Raw genomic sequence first — 13,791 nt, 5'->3', positions numbered from 1 at the left:
TAAATAAATAAATTTTTTTTTTTGACACAAAGTACTACTAACTTGCGTTTGCAAGCCAGTTACTAAATATTTGGTCAAATTTATTTGACTCAATATTTGTAACCAACATTTATTAGGTCGGTTACTAATAGAATTTCCAACCTTGACAAATTTCAAATTAGTAACCTTCGTCTACAAGGCCAGTTACTAATGTCATATTATTTGTAACTTACATTATCTTAGCCAGTTACTAGTGGTGTTTTAGTAACTAGCATTTTTAATGCCAGTTACTAATAGGGCATGCTGAGCCGACAACAGTAGTGGGTTGCTTAAAGCCACCATTCGATGCCTGATTGGCATCCGGTTTGCTGACCTCCCTGTCAGCTTTGAGAGTAGAGTCATCTCCTCTTTTAAGCTTGTGAGCAATGTGCTTCCGGTTCTTGTCGGATGCACTCACATCACCCGTCCCAGTCTTTTGGATTTTGGATTGGATTGCTTAGAGGGAGAAGGTCTGGTGGAGCCACTCTGCATTAGCAAAAGGAAAAGGCGTCAGAAAACAGGCGGGCAAAAATTGACCTTGCTAAAAAATATCAAGTTTTATAAACAACTACCTTGGGGGTCCCGACTGTTTTTTGCTAGTCACCCGCTTGATTAAGGACGTTCGAGCGATATTTCGCCGCAGAGACAGCAGCCGGCTTCCTCGTTGCTGAGATCTTTTCCATGGCTTTGTCTGCACCAAAAGCAGGAGTTAGAATTTGTAAACGATCATTGAAAAGCAATTTAAAGTTGCATAAAATCAAACGGTCGACTACCTCTCGGCATCTCAGAACTTAGCCACAAGCGGCCAAGAACACCCCATCCTCTAACCACTTGTATAGGGGAATGTAGCTCTAAGAGACGACTATTTTCTCCCCCTGCTCATTTGTCCGGACGGACACTTTGAACAAACCCCTGTCAAACATTACCTCCTGGGCCCGCCTAGGGAGAGGGGGAAAGGCACTTTTGCCAGCCAGGAGGGGCGGATCCTTGTTCCACCTATTGTATTTCCAATTCAGTCGGCTATCAGAGGAGTGGACTATGTAGAACTTTGTTATGCAGTCCTTCCACTTGTTTTCCTTTCCAACTGCCATCATGTACCCCTTGCAGGTGGACAAGGTGTACCAGCCTTCGTCGCCCTTGGCCGGCGCTCGGCTGAGATAGTGCATGTGGGCGAATGCCTCAAAGCCGGGCTCCACCTCCAGCATGTCACATGCGGCAACATACCCGATAATATTAATCTAGGAATTCGGGAAAAGTTTGCCAGATACCCAGTTGGTATCCGTCCAATATTCTCTCCACGGCCGGATGGAGAGGGAAGCGCAGACCGGCTTGGAGGACCGCCTCGTAGCAGCCAAATGCTAGGTCCTTATAGCTGGCCAAAATCGTCCAGGGTATTGTATCATCCTTGTTCGGCACAGACAAGGAAAAGCCATGACCCATTACGGTCTTGCGCCTAAAGTTGGCAAGGCCGGATGTCATAGAAGTCCGCTTGCTTTGCGGAACATGATGATAGTAGGGAGCGCGTTCCAAGCGCCTAGAAGCACTCGGCTCGGCCCAGCCTTCTCCCCTCTCCACTGAGAAGGACTCCCTTACCGTGCTTATCTTTGCTCTGGCCTCCTCTGAAGTAATGGAGGCATTTTCAGAGGATGATGAGGCCGTATCGTCATCAGAGCTCTCCCCAGAGCTGGGGGACTGCTGATTGGGGCTAGCAGGGTCCTCCCCTAGACTCTCTTCCGACGCCTGTTCTGAAGGCTCGGGCTTGTATTGACTGTCGGCTTCCCGCAGTATGGTATCGCTGGGGGTGCCGCTCGAAGAAGGGAAGAATAACAAGTTGGAGTTTGGGGAAGGTTAGATGAATGGTTTGGGGGGTTTTCAGAGATTTCACTGGCAGGCACCCTAATGGAGCCATCAGAATTGACAGTCTCACTGTCCGAATGGTAAAAGGAACCATCCGCCTTATATCTCCTTGTTGTTTGCTTTGTTCTGGCCATCGTGTCCTGCAGATGCACAGACACTGTCGGATTTGGAGATGTACTTAAAGCAAAGTTCTCAAACGAGCATTCGACACTCCTAGTTCTAGATTCAGCCGTCCCGGTGACCGGCTGATCGCTAATCTAGCCGTGCCGGGTGCGTTTGGGAAAACCATTTTGATAAAGAAAAATGCAAAAAAAATAAGTAAAAGAAGAGAACAGGCGGTTACCTTAGAAGAAGGTACTAGGAGACGCTTGGTTTGCAGGAACAGACGGACAGAAAGCCGAGCGTCGGATGCTTGATAAGTTTAAGTCTTTGAGAGTCTTTGAAATTCAGAAGTCCAGAGATTCTCCAAGATTCGCAAAGGTGTGAATCCAAGGGGGGGTGTCAAACCTTTTTATTTATAGAGGGGGTAAAACCTTAATTTTTCCCTCCAATAGTAAATTTGAAATTCGGCAAGCCAGATCCTGACACCTGTCACAGGCGATACGTGGCAAGCGCGTGTTCCCTGTGAGGGGCAAATGATTTGGGTATTTTTACCCAACCAGCTGGCCCAATCCGAGCCTGCCACGTGTCATTGGAAGAGGCGCCACCCTGGCCCTTCAAGATGGTGACACGTGGTAGGCAGATTTGGCCCCCTGGGAATGGCGGCTTTCAAGGCCCAAATCCCAAGGGCCCCCTGCAAAAACGGCGTGCCCTTTCTTAGGGCACGAAACCCTATAAAGGGCACACATTCCTAGAGCCCTATAAATAGGGAACATTCCCCTCATTTTATGGGGATCAGATTCTTTTCAGAGACAACTTTTATGACCTAACCTTGATTGAATACCAATCATTGTCTGAACTGTCATTCTCAAGATACAGTACGCCTGAGCTTGGAAACCAAGCAGATAACTTTATTTCCGCACGTTTTACTCCGAATACATTACTAACTTAATCTTCAGAGGCGGACCACCGACCATCCGGTGGTCCTTTTGCTTTGCAGGTACAGGCGCCCCTTGCTGGATCTAGTCTTAGTGTTGTAACTCTCCCAAGGGACAAAAAAACCCCGAAACAATGAGCTTTTAGGTTGTTTTTACCTTCTTTTCATAGCTTTATTTCTTAATAAATGCTTAGTCTTATTCATTTCTCTTTAGTTTCTTTATTCTCTCTTATTTTGTGTTTTAGTCCACTTTTGTGGATTTTCTAGTGTTTTCTCCATCTTTTGTACTCTTTTTGTGGTTGTAGGTATTGTATGAGGTTCGGGTCTTTATATTGGTGGCTTACCAAGTAGGAAGATTCCTTTGGAGCAAGCTTATAGCATTGGGAAAGCTCAAGAAGTAAGAGTGTGGCATGCTCCAAGTTCTAGCTCTTGCACTCTCAAGCCGCATTCTCATGAAACAACGATGTTAAACCCACTATAAAGTCTATTTGAATCTTCCATACTTAGTGACTATCATAAGGGGCGCACCATTTACATCATGCATGCACCGAGAAAGTGTCCTGCTTAGGGAGCGCGGGCGCGCAATCAAGGACTGTTTCGTACCCATTTTGCAAGCGTTGATGGATGTGGAGAGGGTGTGCAACCCACCTTGCGTTGGCGCTTAGCCAGCCTGCCTGCTAATGAGTGTCATTTACGGCACTCATTTGGTAGCATTTTAGGATGATTTCCTTCTTTTTTTTTATTCTTTAAATAATGCCTTTGTTTTGTTCACTTATGTTTAGTTTCTTCGTTTATCTTATTTTGTGCTTTCTTGTGAAATAAGGTATTTTCGTATTTTCTACTTTACCATCTTTTACTTTATTTTATTGTAGGCTTTGTTCGGGGTCTCGAGATCTACTTTGGAAGGTTCTCCAAGTCTTTTGGATGCTCGGAACAAGACCTCATATCATTTGGTTGGCTAGAGTTCAAGATAAGAAGCAAACTCCTACTCTTGGCATTAGCGCTCTCGTGCATCACCATCATCACATTTCTTGATCATGATCATGCAAAAATGAAGATTTGAAGGCTGCCCCCCTTGTGAGCATCATACGAGAGCGTCGATGAGGAGCATGCTTGTGAGTGTTGGAACCAAAGCAAGAGGCCGAATGCACAACCATCACTATGGTGCGTGAGCGCAGCAGGGGAGCATGAGTGGCGCACACCCTATTGTTGCATGCGTACCACAGGTTGGCCGAGTCAACTTTGCTCCCTTGCTATATATACTTGAGACCTTTCTATTTTTGGGACAACTTTTAGACTAGCTTAGAATTTCTCTCTCATATTTTAGCTTAGGTTGAGAGCTTCTCTATCTAGAATAGGGTTAGTTTTAGGAGTAGTTTTAGAGAGAGAAAGTGAGGGATTTCAATGGTTATTTGAGAGATTGAAGATTCAAGATGACAATTGTATTGAAGATCTCCATAATAAATCAATGAGCATTTCTCACTCTAGCTCTCTCCTCTTTATTGCTTTGGTCAATTTCATGTTTGTTGATTTGGTTTTGATGATTGATTCTTGATTAGTGTAGTTCCTCTTCAATACTTGTTGATGTTTTGCGACAATTGCTTGTTGATTTGATGATGATTCTTGAGTAGTTTATTTTCTAGGGATTGAGTAAACATGTATGTTTGATTGTTGAGATTACTTTGGGAATTTGAGTAGTTCTTATGTTGTAATTAAATTAATATATAGAGGTTTTCATATTGTCTAGTTTAATTGGAGTAGTGATCAGTGGCCATTTGGCCCACTTTTCTACTTCGTTTCTTCCCCGATTGAGCCCTTTGTTTGCCCTTTTTCCTCTATTTTAGCTTAGTTTTGTTATTATTGAGCATATTTGTTACTTGGAGTGGTTTTGAGTCATTTTTGGCTCATTTCCTAAGGTTTTATTCCCTCTCCTTTAACCCATTTCGATTTGCTCCTATTAGAACCTTTCCTATGATTTGTGTTTTCCATCTTACAGGTCCTCCCGTGGCTAAGAAAGCAAGGATTGGATGCAAGGATTAGGCATGCTTTGGAGTCAAAGGGATTGGAGCATTAGAGCCCAAAATATGAAGGAAAGAAGAGTTCAGAGCGGGCGCTCTAGATATGGAGCGGACGCTCTGTATTCCTTGCTGCAGAAAAACCAAGTACCCAACCCTCAGAGCGGGCGCTCTAATGATGAAGCGGGCGCTCTAGCTCCCAGAATAATCAGAGCATTTTCTGCGAGACCTCAGAGCGGGCGCTCTAATGATGAAGCGGGCGCTCTAGCTCCCAGAATAATCAGAGCATTTTCTGCGAGACTTCAGAGCGGGCGCTCTGGCCTTAGAGCGGGCGCTCTGTGTTCCCCTGACCGAAACTCTGCTACACGCGTAGGCCGACGGCTCTAATTATTTTACTCTGCACGTGATGCCTAAAATTTTGGGCCTTGATTTGGGTTAGGTTTTAGAGGAGGGTATAAATACCTCTCTTCCTTGTAATTGGGAAGAGAGAGATAGGTAGAGAGAGAAATATTAGAAAATCAGATTTCAGCTTATTGTTTTCTTTCTTTCTTTTGCACTTTAGATTAGTTAGGGTTTAGTTCCTCATTAGATCTAAAAACACTACTCTTTGTTACTCTCTTTCATTTCAATCCAAGATTTAATCTTTTGGTATTATTTCTATCCCTACTCTTTATTTATTGCTTTATTTATCTATTTTAATTAGTTTTAGCTTATCTTTAGTTGTTATTTCAAGTCAATAGAATAGTTTAATGTCTTAGTTGCCTCCTTGTTTAAACTTGCAATTTCTGGTTTTGATCCTTTATTTTCTTGCTATTAGTATAATATTATCCTTATTTGCTTAGATTTCATGCTATTTAGAATAGATTACAAGTAGACTTAACTTATTCTCTTCAAAGTTAACTTCTTTAGTAAAGTTTAATCATCCTATTTTCTGGTTTTAGCCATGTTTCTCTCATTAAACTTAGTTTTTGCTTTTGTTAATGTTCTTGTGTGCTTTGGTATGACCCTTCCTTCTCTAGGCTAGGTTTCTAGCTAGGGGAGGGGGGAAATGATGAACTAATGATGAAATGAATGATATGTGGTGCAAGATTGGGTAGATTGAGAAGTTTTGCAATTGATTCCAACCTAGGTTTTAGTTGTTAGGAATTAGAGATTGATCACCTCTAAGACCCTATTTTGTGTTGCATGCTAGTTGCGCGAGGGTGAGCTTGTATGTGATGATGACTAGGTTAGGGATGACCTCGACCACCGAGGCGGGGTTGGGTAGGCGGTGTTTAGGTGAGCCCGAGAGGGAATCCTAGATGTTGGACCATAGGCCCCAACTGCTTGGTTGACCGATTGAAACCATTCTTGTTGCCTCTAATTGTTGAAATCATTGTTAGTTAGGAATTCTCCCCTATCCCCTAGTGTTTGCTATTGCTTGATTTTCGAAGTTTTATACCTCTGCTTGTTGCTTGTTAATTTAGTTCTTAGTTTATTTGTTTCCCTAGTAGCTATAGATAAATCCATCAAAAATTTATTCCTCCCTTTTCAATTGACTTATAAGTGATCTAAGCAAGAGACGTTTGACCTTCCCTGAGGATTCGACCCCTCTTCCACTATGCTACCTTTGGTTAGTTCAGGACGTGGGTTTTCTTTTTATTCTTGACTCGACCTTTAGGAACTAACGACACCTAGGGGGCCGACCAAGTTTTGGCGCCGTTGCCGGGGAACGGCAACATTGTTTATTGCTTAGTTATCTTGTTTTTCAATTGTTTTCTACTTCTATCCTTCTATTTTTCATTTATTTCTCCGTTGTTGTCATTCGCTAATTGCCTGCTTAGCTGCGTTGAATGCTTAGAAGATCACAGGGACCACCTACTCACGACCTCGATCTCGACATTGACCGCACTCTAAGGCGAGTGAGGAGACTATTTGTTGAACAAACGGGTGAGGAGGAGGAGTTCTTTGATTCTTCTAGTGATATTTCTTCAGACATGGGGATGCCAATGGCGCTCTTTTTGGTGACTTTGGTAATCCGGGTAGTCATGAATTGCAATGTGGGATTCTACTTCCTACAACGGAAACAAATTTCACTATCCACCCGCACTACACTCAAATGGTGCGTGGAGATCAATTTTCTGGAGCAGCTCATGAAGATCCGATAGAGCATTTGGACAAATTTCTCGAGACATGTGCTTTAATCCAAACCAACCAAGTCACTCAAGAACACATCCGGATGCACCTTTTTCGGTATTCGCTCACAGGCAAGGCTTATAGGTGGCTCAAAAACCTAAAGCCCGGCTCGTTGGCCACATGGAGAGACACGGCCAAAGCTTTCTTGAACAAGTTCATTCCCGAAGACAAATCAACCGAATTGAGGCAGAAAATTTCATCATTTAGGCAAGAAAGGTATGAATCTTTGGGGGAAGCTTGGGACCGGTTTAAAGAGTATGTGAGAGCTTGCCCACACCATGAGTTTGACAAGCAACTTCTCATCAAGTTCTTCTATGATGGTCTTGACGACATACCCAAGCAAAATTTGAATTCCGGATGTGGTGGACATATTAGCAAGGTGCCTCAAGCTCAATTGGAGGACACCATAGAGGAAGTTGTGAGGTACTATTCTACGAGTGGTGGAAGAAGAAGAGGCGAAGAGAGAGCTTCGGGCAAATTCGAGCTTGATCAAGGTTCACTCAAGGCTCTTATGGAACAAGTCATTGACAAGAAGCTGGGAAATAGCCAAGGGTCTTCATCTTCCTCCACCAATCAAGTACACTCTTTCTCTTGTGAGAATTGTGGGGGTACCAACCATGATATATCATATTGTGGTGGTCGAGACCCCGAACATGTAGCGGCAATGGGGTACATGAACAATCAACGTGATAATTGGAGAGCCCCCAATGCCAATTATGGTAATAGATTTCAAGATGCAAGTGGCCCAAGCCACAACACGGGTCAAATGGCTCCCTTTCCAAATCCAAATGCTAGCAATCACCCTAGAGCACCATTCAAGCAAGGACCACCCAACCAATTTCAGAATTTCCAACCCAACCCTTCCATGCAAAATGATCCTAATCAACAAATGCTCATGGAAACTCTCAATAGAATCCAATCAAGCCTATCCGCCATGGATCAAAGAATAACCAATAGCGAGCGAAAAGCGGATCAAAGGCATCAAGAGGTCACCGCACATCAAAAGATGATGGATAATCAAGTGGCTCAACTAGCCGAGAGGGTGACCAATCTAGCCAATGAGAAGCTCCCGGGCCAACCTACTACCAACCCGGCTACCACCCATCATATCAAAGCTATCTCTCTTAGGTCCGGAAAGTCTTATGAGGGGCCTAGGAGTGATCAATCGGAGCACAACAAGGAGGGTGAAGAGCAAGTGGTTGAAGAGGTCAATGGAGATAGCCAAGGTCAAATAATTGACAATAGTGTTGAAGGAAGCATTGAGAAGAAGAAGGGTGAAGGTAGTGAAAAGAGCAAGGAAGTTGGGAAAGACAAGCAACCATCAACATCTTATCAACCATCAAGGTTTGAACCACCACCGCCTTATCCCGAGAGGATTGTTGAGAGGAGATTGAATGACAAGTACAACAAGTTTATGGCTATGCTCAAGTCACTTCACATCAACATTCCATTCCTTGAAGCCATGACTCAAATGCCACCCTATGCAAAATTCCTCAAGGAACTCCTCTCCAACAAAAAGAAGCTAAGTGATGAGTGTATCACTCTTCCTCATCAAGTTAGTGCCCTAGTGCAAAGAACCTTGCCTACCAAGCAATGTGATCCGGGAAGCTTCACTCTTCCGGTCAAGATTGGTGATATGGAGACCACGGGTGCACTAGCCGATCTTGGGGCAAGTGTGAGCCTCATGCCACTATCCATTGCAAAGAAGCTCAAGTTCGAGATGATACCTTCAAGAAAGGTGATTCAATTAGCCGACCGGTCCACAAAATTCCCATGCGGTGAGTTAGAAGACGTTCCTATCAAGATTGGGAATTTGTTTGTGCCTTGCGATTTTGTGGTGATGGATATGGAGGAGGACCCTCATACTCCTCTTATCCTTGGAAGAGAGGCACTCAAGACCATGGGAGCGGTCGTCAATTGCAAAGATAATACCATTACATGTGAGGTGGCCAATGAGAAGTACAAGTTTGAATTCTCAAAGACTTTGAAGCAACCTATGGTAGAGAAGATTTGGCGGGTGGACTTGGTGGACTCCGAACTTGATGAATTGGTGAAGTCTCATGAGGTATTTAAGGACAAGGGTGATGAAGACCTCCCATGTGAGGAGGTGGGTGAAGGAGAATCTTTGTGTGCCTTGGAGGTTGAAAGCCTTGAAGGTGAAACTCATCCCGAGACTCAAGGAGCCGTGGATGAGCTCCCATCAATCCAAAGTGAGTCTAAGGAGGAGAGTTCCACGCCTCCTCCCAAGGTAGAACTAAAACCCCTCCCTCCTTCTCTCAAATATGCTTATTTGGATGATGATTGCTTACATCCTATTATTGTCAATGCTAACCTCGATGACACCTCATTGCAAAAATTAATTGAGATTTTAAAAAAATATAGGAGTGTTATCGGGTATAGCATTGATGATATTAAGGGGATTAGCCCTAGCTTGTGTATGCATCGCATTCATCTTGAGGATGATCATGCCTCTTCCATTGAACCTCAAAGGCGGTTGAATCCGACTTTGAAGGAAGTGGTTAAGAAGGAAATCCTCAAACTACGTGAAGCGGGGATCATTTATGCTATCTCCGATAGCAAATGGGTGAGCCCGGTTCATGTGGTTCCCAAAAAGGGAGGCATGACCATCATACAAGATGACAAGGGGAATGATATCTCGACCCGCACTGTCACGGGGTGGAGAATGTGCATTGACTATAGGAGGCTTAATAAAGCCACTAGAAAAGATCATTTCCCCTTGCCATTTATCGATCAAATGTTGGAGAGCTTGGTGAAGCATTCACACTATTGTTTTCTTGATGGTTATTCGGGTTTCTTTCAAATCCCAATTCACCCGGATGACCAACATAAAACAACCTTCACTTGTCCATTTGGGACATTTGCCTACCGAAGGATGCCCTTCGGATTGTGCAATGCCCATCGACTTTCCAACGATGTATGACAGCAATCTTTTCTGATATGATCGAAAATGCAATAGAAGTTTTCATGGATGATTTCAGTGTTTGTGGTTCGTCTTTTGACCTATGCTTGCACAATCTCGAAAAGGTTTTAAAGAGGTGTCAAGAGACGAACCTTGTGTTGAATTGGGAAAAGTGCCATTTTATGGTCGAGGAGGGCATTGTCCTCGGGCATAAAGTGTCCATTAATGGTATTGAGGTAGACCCGGCAAAGGTCTCGGCGATAGAAAAGCTACCCCCACCATCATCGGTGACCGGGGTACGTGCCTTCTTGGGGCACGCCGGCTTCTATCGCCGATTTATCAAAGATTTTGCACAAATAGCGAGACCTTTGACGAGTTTACTTCAAAAAGAGGTGGAGTTCAAATTCGATGATGCTTGCACTAAGGCATTTGAAACCTTGAAAAATGCTTTAGTGAATGCGCCTATAGTGCAAGCACCGAATTGGGAACTCCCGTTTGAACTAATGTGTGACGCGAGTGATAATGCAGTTGGAGCAGTCCTTGGGCAAAGGAAAGAAAAGAAATTGAATGTGATCTCTTATGCAAGCCGGACTTTAGATACGGCACAAAAGAATTACACCACCACGGAGAAGGAAATGTTGGCGGTGGTCTTCGCTTTTGACAAGTTTAGACCCTATTTAGTGTGCAACAAGGCCATTGTCTACACCGATCACTCCGCGGTGAAGTATTTAATGAGCAAAAAGGATGCTAAGCCGCGTCTAATCCGATGGGTCCTTCTCTTACAAGAATTTGACATTGAAATACGGGATAAGAAAGGAAGTGAGAACCTAGTGGCTGACCACCTCTCAAGGTTGCCGTTAGACCACCCTTCTTACCTTGACAAAGAGGATCCCATCGATGATGAGCTTTGAGATGACTCTCTTATGGCGATCGTTACCAACACCATCCCTTGGTTCGCTGATATTGCAAATTATTTAGCAAGCGGGGTGGTACCTCATGACTATGATGCTCGACAAAGGAAGAGGTTCTTCAAGGAAGTTAAGAGGTATTTTTGGGATGATCCAAGCTTGTACAAGAAGTGTAGTGACGGTTTGTTCCGGAAATGTGTGGCAAATCATGAGATGGAAGGTATTATGGAACATTGTCATTCACTACCTTGTGGAGGTCATGGAGGTGTCAACAAGACCGTGGCAAGGATCCTAGGTTGCAAGCTTTGGTGGCCAACTATGCGCAAAGATGTTCACAAGTTCATCCTTCGATGTGACCGATGCCAAAGGATGGGAGGAATCACAAAGAGAAATGAAATGCCGCAACAATCAATCTTAGAAGTTGAGCCATTTGATGTATGGGGAGTGGACTTCATGGGTCCGTTTGTCTCCTCATGTGGGAATTTGTATATCCTTGTGGCTGTGGATTATGTGACTAAATGGGTGGAAGCGATACCATCACCCACAAATGACCACAAGGTAGTGTTGAAGTTGCTCAAGAAGATCATCTTTCCTAGATTTGGGGTGCCACGGTGCCTAATTAGTGATGGCGGATCTCATTTCGCCAAGAAACAACTCGAAGCACTTTTGAAGAAATATGGGGTACATCATAAGGTTGGACTCCCTTACCATCCACAAACCCAAGGGCAAGTGGAGGTGTCCAACAGAGAAATTAAGAGTTTGCTCGAGAGGATGGTCAACAAGTCTAGAAAAGATTGGTCCCTAAGACTGGATGATGTACTATGGGCCTTACGGACCGCTTACAAGACACCGATTGGCACCACGCCATATCGACTTGTCTATGGTAAGGGATGCCACCTTCCGGTGGAATTGGAGTACAAGGCATGGTGGGCTGTAAAGGAACTCAACATGGACCTTCACTTGGCCGGAGAAAAGAGGCTACTCAAGCTCAACGAGTTGGAAGAGTTGAGGTATGATGCTTATGAGAGCTCTAGACTCTACAAAGAACAAACCAAGAGGTGGCACGACAAAAGGATTCGAGATCGTGACTTCGAGGTGGGTAACAAGGTTCTTCTCTTCAACTCACGTCTCCGACTCTTTCCCGGGAAGCTCAAGTCCAAATGGGTGGGGCCGTTTACAATCACCAAAGTAACCCCCTATGGCTCGTTCGAATTGGAAAATCATGAAGATGGGAGCCGGTTCATGGTGAATGGGCAACGGATCAAAAGATACTATGATGAAGGAGATATTGGAAAGATCGGTTGCCTAATGCTTGGGACGGTCCACACCGTTCCTCCCCTTAGCTTTATTGCTCGTGACGTAACGTCAAGCTAGGGACGTTAAACTAGCATGCTTTGTAGTATATTGTGAATATTTGTCTTTGAACTATCTCTTTAGTTACTTTTTGTTTTAAGTACTTTGCAAAAATCCGGAGGATTTTTCCCCAAAGAGGGGATGGTTTATGATGGTTATCGTTAGCCAAAATGCTATAAACCGAAGGGCACGACCTCTTGGCTCAACCAATCAATGGTTGAGTCGGGTACTTAGGTCGCATCCTATAGAAGTACTAACGATTTTGGTTTGAGTGATATTTGAGTGTTTGCAGTTTTGGGAAATAATGCTTTTAAAGCCAAAAATCCGACAGTCTAGAGCGGTCGCTCTAAACAGAGGGCGGGCGCTCTGCATCATTGGGAATTATTCAGAATACTTGAGGCCAAAATCCGAGACTTTAGAGCGGGCGCTCTGGGTGTAGAGCGGGCGCTCTGATTTTAAGGGGGCTAAGGAAGGAAAATTTCGAGACTTTAGAGCGGGCTCTCTGGGTGTAGAGCGGGCGCTTTGAAGGTCCCTCAGAAATTCTACATTTTTGGTGCTAAAATCCGAGACGCGAGAGCGGGCGCTCTGGATAGAGAGCGGGAGCTCTGAGTTTTGGGTGAAAAATTGACTAAGTGTGGGAAAATTGCGCAGCTTTAGAGCGGGCGCCCTGGTCATAGAGCGGGCGCTTTGATTTTCAACCCAGAAACCTGATTTTTCAGCGAAATGTTAGAGCGGCCGCTCTACCCTTAGAGCGCCCGCTCCGACCCTCAATTCAGACTTTGCGTTTTATCCCCTCTTAATTTTGAGCACCCAATTTCTCACCTCAAACTCCCTATCCCTATCCCTTCTCTCACCTCAAACTCCCTCAACTTCTTCCTCCATAACCAAACCTTCATCTCCTCCAAATCTCCACCTTCCAACTACGAATTCCTCTAAAATTCACAAATTATTCATCCCCTATCTCCAAAAATCATACATATCCATCAAGAATTCAGCACCTAGTCCGGATTTCATCAAGAATTGAAGCGGGTTCTACCGGGTTCGCGTCGGGCCAAGCCGGGTTCTTCTTCAATTTCAACTCTAGGCTAATTTGTCTCCAATTGTTGGTATAATCCTACTCTTACTAAGTTAATTTTCCCTATTTCTTTGGATATTTGCTTATTAAGGTTGGCTTAATTGGAGAATTGATGGTGAATGAATGGGTTTTGTGTTTTATGTGGTGAAAATTTGTTGTGAATTGTAGTGTGTTGTTTGTTGTGATGCTTTGGCAAGGGAAAATTATTGTGGATTTTTGCTAGGTTTTGGTTTGTAGAAAGTTTTGGTTTTAGAATTGGTGGTTGTGCAAAGTTTTGGAGAGTTTTGTTTTTGTGGTCATTGTGTAGAATTGTTGGAAATTGTTGGGTTGTTGTGGTGTGTTGCTTTGGAAAATTTCTATATTGTTGTTGTAAGAAATGGCTGGTGGTTCAAAGAGGCAAAGAGCCGAACCAAGGAGTGGTAATGTAGGAGAAA

At 44.0% G+C, this 13,791-nt stretch overlaps 1 pseudogene; it reads left to right on the top strand.

The window, feature by feature from the left end:
* Positions 1-7,024: 7,024 nt before the first annotated feature.
* Positions 7,025-10,932, top strand: LOC110715170 (annotated as a pseudogene).
* Positions 10,933-13,791: the final 2,859 nt, after the last annotated feature.

The sequence above is a fragment of the Chenopodium quinoa genome, unplaced genomic scaffold, assembly GCF_001683475.1.
Source record: "Chenopodium quinoa cultivar QQ74 unplaced genomic scaffold, ASM168347v1, whole genome shotgun sequence".
NCBI classification, from domain to species: domain Eukaryota; kingdom Viridiplantae; phylum Streptophyta; class Magnoliopsida; order Caryophyllales; family Amaranthaceae; genus Chenopodium; species Chenopodium quinoa.
Note: the sequence above shows the minus strand (reverse complement) of the source record. Positions and strands in the feature narration are given on the sequence as shown.